Source organism: Anopheles moucheti, chromosome X (genome assembly GCF_943734755.1).
Source record: "Anopheles moucheti chromosome X, idAnoMoucSN_F20_07, whole genome shotgun sequence".
Classification (NCBI taxonomy): Eukaryota; Metazoa; Arthropoda; class Insecta; order Diptera; family Culicidae; genus Anopheles; species Anopheles moucheti.
The window spans coordinates 17805456-17813016 of NC_069142.1; the positions used below are offsets into that span (position 1 = coordinate 17805456).

The 7561-nt window shown below is 40.7% G+C and overlaps 1 pseudogene; it reads left to right on the top strand.

Moving 5' to 3' along the window:
• The first annotated feature begins 1449 nt into the window (after positions 1–1449).
• On the top strand, positions 1450–2179 carry LOC128306715 (uncharacterized; annotated as a pseudogene).
• Positions 2180–7561: the final 5382 nt, after the last annotated feature.

Genomic DNA, 7561 nt, shown 5'->3' on the forward strand with positions numbered 1-7561 from the left:
CACACCACCACCACGACTATCCCTACCTGTAGTAATTTGATCGTGACGGATGATGTTATATCCGTGGAAGGTTATACTTTTACCAGGGGTAAGCCAGGTTTCAGCGATGGCAAACACATCTGTTTTGTGCTTGCCGACCAGGGTTTTAAAAAGATCTATTTTTTCAAGAAAACTTCTACAATTCCATTGGAGTATGTTAGCCATTGGAACTTTAGTTGTCCAATTGCGGGCCATTGCCCAAGCCACTGCTTTAGGGCGCCTTGTATTAAAGGACGCGCCATGGTAATAATGCTTTTCAGTGGCTCTGGGATGCCCAGTACTGAAATCAGCGAATCGATCAGACCTGACAATGGGACCGATTCTTGTAGGGCTTGACGATGAGCCCTCAGCTTTTGCTGTAGCTTAGGTCGGGAGTTGGGTGCTGGGGACAGGATTGGACTGGAAAGAAGCGTCTCGTCTTGCCGGGGTTTTACCGGGATATGTTGACGAGGGGCACTTGCTAGACGAGGGGTTGCCGAGGAAGGTGATTTTTTTTGCCTTTTGCAAAGGCAGATTTTTTCTCCGTGGAAGGTGTAGCCTTCTTTGGGGCCTTCCTGCGACGACGAGTCACTTTCCTCTTCACTCTCACAACCACCTCCGAGACAGTTGGGCGCAGAGTCTCCGTACTGGAAGGGATTGTCTCCTCCTCCAGGAGACGGAAAGCGTTTTCGCTTGAAGGGCCACCCACCAGAACTGAAGCGTAGGAGCCACGTGCCAGCTGATATTAAGCTTTTTTAAGCCCAGTCCGTTAATTTTTTCTGTTAGTTGCGTTAGTGTGTGTGTTAACGCTACGATCTAGAATTCCTTGTTATTCGTTATATGTCTGGAATTGAACTGCGGTTGGTCTGTATATTAGAGTGATCACTTTCCTGGTTCTACTAATTAGTACTTTGAAGTGATATATTGAAAAATATATTCAAAAGCGAATCATTGCGATCACCAAAAACGCACAAAAAGTTAAGATATTTTACCGTTAAAGTGTTAGTGCATTAACATTTTCTTAATACCATGTTTTCCATGTAAATAATTACTATAATATTTCTTCAGATGCCTTTCAATATCGTGGAAACGACTGATGCAAGAGGCCATAAGGAGCTGTTAGCAGTTCCTGAGCCATGGATACAAGGAACGAGTAAAGGAAAATCATACCTAATGTGGCCAAATGTTCGGCAGAAGGATCGACTTAACGAACTAATCGAAAATGATGCCAGCGTCCCAGCCAATTCGTGGGAAAGGATTTTGTGCAAAATTAAGCGTTCCGGAATTGATACATTGGCAGAAGCGAATAAGAATATTCAGGAAATGTGTTTGGTGTCTGCGACAGATTCAAGTGAAGTAGAACTCCAAAAATCACGACAAAAAATACCTACCCAAAACTCTCGCAGCAAAGTAAACATTGATTTTGAAGGAATGCTAGAAACCGAGCTCGAGTGCGCGTTAAATGAAAGTTCAGTGCAATATTCACAAGAAAACGCTGTTGTGGAAGATGACACTGAAACTGGGCAATACATATTACATGATTACCAACATTCCAAAATTAGTGATAGATTAGATAGCTTAGAAAACGCCACTGGAACAATAATACGCAAGATAGATTTTCAAACGAACAAAACCATACCGAATTTCAACCCCGAAATCAATCATCGTTTGGACAGATTAGAACACATAACTTCAACCATCGCCGCAAAGTTAGATATTTTACTAGATAAATCCATAACTCCCGTAAACCTACGCCGCAAAACCATTAACATAGGTTTTGAAATTATCAGCAGTGAAGAAGAAATCAAAACTTTTGAAGCAAATCTGAATGAAATAAGTTATTTTAATGAAATTTCTTCATGGTAGGAAGACAATATTTTTGAAATTACTCCAGACAATAGAATGGTCGAAATTTTGAACTTACTATTCACAAAACAATTTTTAACTGAGTTCAGTTGGACCGGAATTAGCAAAGGAAAACAAAAAATAGCAATGATGACTTTTAAAAACATTTTGGAATTATTTAGATTTCACGGCAGCACGAACGATACCACAATTACACAGAAAGATGTAGCTCGTTTTTATGAGGAAATTAAAAAATGCGGCAAAACGGGTTTTAATTAAAGGATTGCGTAAAAGCACACAACACAAGCATGCATGAAAATATATTTTTTACTTTAAGTTTATATTACATTAATATTATTAGTTAAATGTATATTTATAGATATTATTGTTCATGAATTCAACGTGTGTATTGAAGGTATAAAAACAAATTCTCCGGTTTTTTTTAGTTCCTACAGCTATTAACTTACATTTAATGTCGTAGAAACTTATTTTCTCCTCTGTGCTTGAGATTTTGGTAGCATTTCCTACATAAATATTTAGGACAGACGATTTGAAAGGATAGTCAAAAAAATCCGCTATTCCTGCATTACTCTACCATAAAATTCACGTGCAAGAGGCGCTTTGGAAGAAATTTTAGAAAATCGTACAATTTTTTGTAGGTTAGTCAAAACCCAACAATCACGTTTATTATCCTGTAGCTTGAAGTATAAGTTATTTCCGTTCTTTGATTCTTATTCGTACTGAAAAAAATGCTCAAGCTCAGATAGTCTGTTAATCAGCTTTTGCAAATCCTGGCGCCTGCTCCGTAGTAATTTTTTTAAATGCTGTAGTTTGTTTTCAAATGGGTACGTTGAAAGAGTATTGAGCGCACCAAAAAACTCTACTTCGTCATATATATGTAACAGATTATAAATATTACTTGTAAGAAACTGATCCCCATAAATGTTACTGTATTGGACTACAAATTCTTTTAACATTTCTTTTGCAACGTGCCAATTTTTTTTATAAACATTTGTTGACAAAAGAGTTATAGAACAAAAAAGCAATAAGAAGTGCCGGTATATGTCCTCGGGTAACATATCCTTAAGCACCACAATTGCTGCATAATGCAGGAATGAACTAAATTCCGAACCCTTCCAATATTTAAGTATGTTAAGGCTTCGGAATGGTCTGTGAATCTTTGATGAGAGTTGTATCTGTCGCAACATTTCCGATATTTCTAGAATTTCAGCAGCTGATAGCTTGGCGCGTAGTCCTAAAGTACCTTCTCTCCAACCTTGTAGCAATCTTCGCATCACTCCTAAATCAATGAGATGCAGCCGACCTGCAACAATTATATCTCTGATAATATCTATAAATGGTATCTCAAGCAATGGACTGACTATTTTTTTATGTTTGCCATACGCTTTTTTACGGAAGTCACAATCTGTCCGTAATGCATGGTTCACACCCTTAAAAATAACAGTATGGGACCCATGATGATATTCACCCTGACACGTACATTTCAAACAGCCATTCACTGCATTAAAGTTTGCCACTCCTAAAATAAAAAGAAATATTAATTTGTATTTTAGAATTTTCCTCACAAGTTCTCTTACCTTTTATAAAAGCTCTAGCAGGTGAATCGGCTATTATTGCTCGAAGTTTGATGTTAATTTGTATGTCCATGATGGTTATTCCTGTAACCAATACACTTTTCAATTCATTTACCAACGGTCCTAAATATTCTTCCACATTGCCTGCCCAAGCAACCTAAAGCAACATGCAGCGCTACTTAGCGATAAAAAGAGCGCTTCAATACGATGTACGAGAGCGAAGCGAAACAGTCGAAATGCAGCGCTGCCTCGTTGCCGAAATGTAGCGCTCATGCAGCCAATCCGTGAAACAGCTGCAGCTATCGTAAAGCTTTACAGATTAGCTGCATGAGCGCTACATTTCGGCAATATGCAGCGCATGTATTGAAGCGCTCTATTTATCGCTAAATAGCTAAACATGTTTGTATGTCCATGTCCTTAAAGTTTGAATGTTTCGTTGACATGCTGCTTTCCTCCTCATCACTTCCTGATTCGTTTGCTGTTATTACATTAGGAACGTGACAATTTGCTTCACTATTTGGATATGGTTCTGTTTCTTCTATGGTTCTGTTTCCGGGCTCCTCGATGCTTCCAGTTGGAATTTGTGGTGCCTCTTCGTTTGAGGTCTTTTTATTCATGTACATATCTCTTTTTCGGTATAACACACCAGACTTCCGCAACCTTTTTGCATTCATTTCACTATGTTTGCTTTATCACAACTAAATTCTCCAAGAACAAACCTCACGTACCAAAATGTAGATTGCAAATGACATACACACACCTATATTTGAACTTATACTGTGTGTATTAAGGCGATTTGCCGCAAAATCGCTGCAAAACCGCTGCAGGAGAGGTTGCTTGCAGCGAAACTTTTTCAGTCAACGTGAATCGCTGCAAAACCGCTGCAGGAGAGGTTGCTTGCAGCGAAATTTTTCCAGTCAACGTGAATCGCTGCAAAACCGCTGCAGGAGAGGTTGTTTGCAGCGAAACTGTTTGACTTCACGACATTGGCTTACAATTGGCTATAAGAGCGCTGCATGAGAGGTTTCTTGCAGCATAACTTTTACAGCAGCGAAAATCGCTACAATATCGCTAAAATAGCGCTCTGCGAAACTTTAGCGTTAAAAGTAGCATGTGAAGCAAATATAGCTATAATGCAGCGCCTCATGCTGCTTTAGGCTGCTTGGGTGGTTTTGTTGTACCGCAAAAAACTCCAACAATCATTGGAGGAGTGTTTGGCAACTCGTGCAAGTTTAAAAGGATGGGCCAAAATTGCGTACTACTGCTTCTATATAATGGTAGACCATCAACGAAAAGATTAAGAGACATCTCTTGAAAGGGCGGACTTTTTTTTCTGAAAAATTCATGTATCGGAATGAGTGAAAAAGTAGGAAAAAAAAAGTAAAAATAACAATAAAACTTACAAGAAATAGGTTGAAATGCATTTTTCAATACCGTTGTACCAAAATTGCCCTCCATTTATATGCTTAATGTCTGCCGGGGTTCTTTTAGTGCGAAGCAACGTTCTGGCGTCATTCGAAAGGTCGCTTTGATATTTGCAGTTCAATATCTTCAATATCATGTTTATTGATTGATGCGATTGATTGGTGGATAAAGCCCATTATTTCAGACATTCTTCAGTATTCATATTTTTAAAATCATTCTTATCTGGTATTAGTCCTTCGTGTTCATCTTCCGACGCAGAACTTTCCGAAGACTGTTCAATTAAGTCTGGAATATTGATTGTTGGCGCTAAGAACAAAAGTAATCGGTAACCATAACATAATCTAACTTAATGTTTGTTTACTATGACACACCTGCAATATCCAATAGCTCGCTCTCAGTTGAATTGATGTTCTTCTCAAATAGTTCACGTTTTATCTTATCACGTTTACGATAGATTTTCACCGATTTTTTAATGCTTTGTGAAAACATTTTATTCTCGCGTATACCTTCCCGAAACTGATGGTGTCTGTTTGTGACGCCTATTTTTGGCAGATGACAGATGAGGACAGATGAGTTTGTAAACAAAGTACCATCGAGTACCGTGTGCTTCCTAAAGAACCGCATAGTTCCGTCGGGAACCTTTAACCGACTACCTTGGAACTCAATAGTTCCATCGTGCGCTGCACACGTGCAGGTTCACACACGGTTCGCTTTTTCACTAAGCAGCCCTTGTTGTATCAGAAACCAAATTTCCAAGAAATTCCGCCTAGCGCACGGCTTACTGTAGCAAGCACAACATTTTGCTACCAGAGCGTAAGATGCTTCCCGAGAGTGATCCGTTCGCACCCGAAAAACAGGGTATAAAAGGGGATCCTGCGCTGGTTTTAATCAGTTATTAGTGAACGCGCAAGGACTAAGGACAGTTCCATCCGCTCTCGCAAACTCACCACGTTAGCTCTCGCAGCTTCAACAAGTCGGCTCTTGCAGCCCCACCACGTCGGCTCTCGCAGCCTCACCACGTCGGCTCTCGCAGCCTCACAACGTTCGGCTCTCGCAGCCTCATCACTTCGGCTCTTGCAGCCTCACCAAGTCGGCTCTCGCAGCCTCATCACGTCGGCTCTCGCAGCCTCATAACGTTCGGCTCTCGCAGCCTCAACACGTCGGCTCTCGCAGCCTCACCACGTTAGCTCTCGCAGCTTCAACACGTCGGCTCTCGCAGCCTCACCACGTTAGCTCTCGCAGCTTCAACACGTTGGCTCTCGCAGCCTCACCACGTTGGCTCTCGCAGCCTCAGCACGACGGCTCTCACAGCCTCATCATCCGGCTTTAGGCCCATCGAGGAAGACCTGGCCTTCGAGCCCATCGAGGAAGACCGTGTCTTTAGGCCTATCGAAAAGGCCTGGCTTTAGGCCCATCGAGGAAGACCTGGCCTTCGAGCCCATCGAGGAAGACCTTGGCTTCTAGCCCAACGAGGAAGACCTGGCCTTCGAGCCCTTCGAGGAAGTCCTGGCTTTCGAGCCAACACGAAGACTGTTCATTGTTAAAAGATAATAAAACACAACGTAGGGTAAAAGTGAACAGAACATTTGGTGCGTAGTGACCAGGATACGTATTGGACAAACAACTGTGTAGTGATCAGAATACGTGTCGAAGAAAAAACATTCGTGTAGTGCTCAGAATACGTATCGAAAAGTATTCGCTAAAAAGTGACTCAATTTCGTATCGCCAGTGAAGCAACCAAACTACGGAATAATAGTGAAACACAAACTTTCAGTCGACGTTAAGAGTGAATAAGAACAAGGCATCACAATGAGTGAAGAAACCCGCATTCGCACGAAGACCAACAGATTGGAAAGGTATGTAATTTCACTCCGTAACATAGAGAGCTTCGCTAAAGGCTATAGTGAAGATCAAAAGCATCAAGTAGGTGATCGTCTGATTAGACTAGACAAGGTATTCGAGTTATTTGAGTCTGCTGTTGACGAACTATGTGCGTTGCCTATAACAAGCGAATTACAGACAAAAGTTAATATGACCACCTCAGAAATGGAAGAATTATTCTTCAAAACTAAAGCCATTTTGTCTCAAGTAATTCCCATGCAGCACAAGACAGAAGAAGAAAAATCTAAGGAAGAAGTGCCATGTAATCTGAAAGGAGTAAAATTGCCATCCATTAAGCTGGAGGAGTTTGATGGAGACTATAAAAAGTGGTTAACCTTTCATGATAGTTTCAACTCCCTTATTCATACTTCGGATAAAATTAATGAAATACAGAAGTTTCATTATTTAAAGGCCTCCTTAAAAGGAGAAGCTGCGAGTTTGATACAGGCCATCGCTATCACGACGGATGGCTATGAAATTGCTTGGAAAACGCTTGTTGAACGTTATTCCAACAAGGTTTTGTTGAAGAAGCGACATGTTCGTGCCTTGTTGCAAATTTCAAGAGTTAGTCAGGCGAGTGACGAAGCTCTTCGAGAACTGGTAAATGATTTTCAATTACATTTACAAATCCTTCAACAATTGGGAGAAACAATTGACGAAAAGAGTACCATTTTGGTGGAAATTCTGAGTGATAAGCTTGATAAAGCCACTCTTAAGGCATGGGAAGAAACTATTGCCCCCGAAGAGCAACCAACGCTCACTAAAATGATCGAGTTTATCAAACGACGTTCGACCAT